Below are 1,971 nucleotides of genomic sequence, written 5' to 3'. Positions count from 1 at the left end.
TCACTGATTAAATTGGTTTCAACGGGTTCTATGGTCTCACCTCACTGATGACATGGGTTTCAAAGGGTTCTATAGTCTCACCTCACTGAATAAATTGGTTTCAAAGGGTTCTATGGTCTCACCTCACTGATGACATGGGTTCCAAAGGGTTCTATGGTCTCACCTCACTGATGACATGGGTTCCAAATGGTTCTATGGTCTCACCTCACTGATTACATGGGTTCTATAGTCTCACCTCACTGATGACATGGGTTCTATGGTCTCCCCTCACTGATTAAATTGGTTTCAAAGGGTTCTATGGTCTCTCCTCACTGATGACATGGGTTTCAAAGGGTTCTATGGTCTCACCTCACTGATGACATGGGTTCCAAATGGTTCTATGGTCTCACCTCACTGATTACATGGGTTCTATGGTCTCACCTCACTGATGACATGGGTTCTATGGTCTCCCCTCACTGATTAAATTGGTTTCAAAGGGTTTTATGGTCTCACCTCACTGATGACATGGGTTTCAAAGGGTTCTATGGTCTCAGCTCACTGATTAAATTGGTTTCAAAGGGTTCTATGGTCTCTCCTCACTGATGACATGGGTTTCAAAGGGTTCTATGGTCTCTCCTCACTGATGACATGGGTTCCAAAGGGTTCTATGGTCTCCCCTCACTGAATACATTGGTTTCAAAGGGTTATATAGTCTCACCTCACTGATGACATGGGTTTCAAAGGGTTCTATGATCTCACCTCACTGATTAAATTGGTTTCAAAGGGTTCTATGGTCTCCCTCACTGATTAAATTGGTTTCAAAGGGTTCTATGGTCTCCTCACTGATGACATGGGTTTCAAAGGGTTCTATAGTCTCACCTCACTGATGACATGGGTTTCAAAGGGTTCTATGATCTCACCTCACTGATTAAATTGGTTTCAAAGGGTTCTATGGTCTCCCCTCACTTATTAAATTGGTTTCAAAGGGTTCTATGGTCTCCCCTCACTGATGACATGGGTTTCAAAGGGTTCTATGGTCTCACCTCACTGATGACATGGGTTTCAAAGGGTTCTATGGTCTCACCTCACTGATGACATGGGTTTCAAAGGGTTCTATGGTATCACCTCACTGATGACATGGGTTTCAAAGGGTTCTATAGCCTCACCTCCCTGATGACATGGGTTCCAAAGGGTTCTATGGTCTCACCTCACTGATGACATGGGTTTCAAAGGGTTCTATGGTCTCACCTCACTGATTAAATTGGTTTCAAAGGGTTCTATGGTCTCACCTCACTGATTAAATTGGTTTCAAAGGGTTCTATGGTCTCACCTCACTGATTAAATTGGTTTCAAAGGGTTCTATGGTCTCACCTCACTGATGACATGGGTTTCAAATGGTTCTATGGTCTCACCTCACTGATTAAATTGGTTTCAAAGGGTTCTATGGTCTCACCTCACTGATGACATGGGTTCCAAAGGGTTCTATGGTCTCACCTCACTGATGACATGGGTTATATGGTCTCACCTCACTGATTAAATTGGTTTCAAAGGGTTCTATGGTCTCCCCTCACTGATTAAATTGGTTTCAAAGGGTTCTATGGGTTCTATGGTCTCACCTCACTGAATAAATTGGTTCAAAGGGTTCTATGGTCTCACCTCACTGATGACATGGGTTCCAAATGGTTCTATGGTCTCACCTCACTGATTACATGGGTTCTATGGTCTCACCTCACTGATGACATGGGTTCTATGGTCTCCCCTCACTGATTAAATTGGTTTCAAAGGGTTCTATGGTCTCACCTCACTGATGACATGGGTTTCAAAGGGTTCTATGGTCTCACCTCACTGATTAAATTGGTTTCAAAGGGTTCTATGGTCTCTCCTCACTGATGACATGGGTTTCAAAGGGTTCTATGGTCTCACCTCACTGATTAAATTGGTTTCAAAGGGTTCTAAGGTCTCACCTCCCTGATGACATGGGTTCTACTCACC

The sequence above is a fragment of the Oncorhynchus keta genome, unplaced genomic scaffold (assembly GCF_023373465.1).
Source record: "Oncorhynchus keta strain PuntledgeMale-10-30-2019 unplaced genomic scaffold, Oket_V2 Un_contig_7176_pilon_pilon, whole genome shotgun sequence".
Classification (NCBI taxonomy): Eukaryota; Metazoa; Chordata; class Actinopteri; order Salmoniformes; family Salmonidae; genus Oncorhynchus; species Oncorhynchus keta.
Note: the sequence above shows the minus strand (reverse complement) of the source record.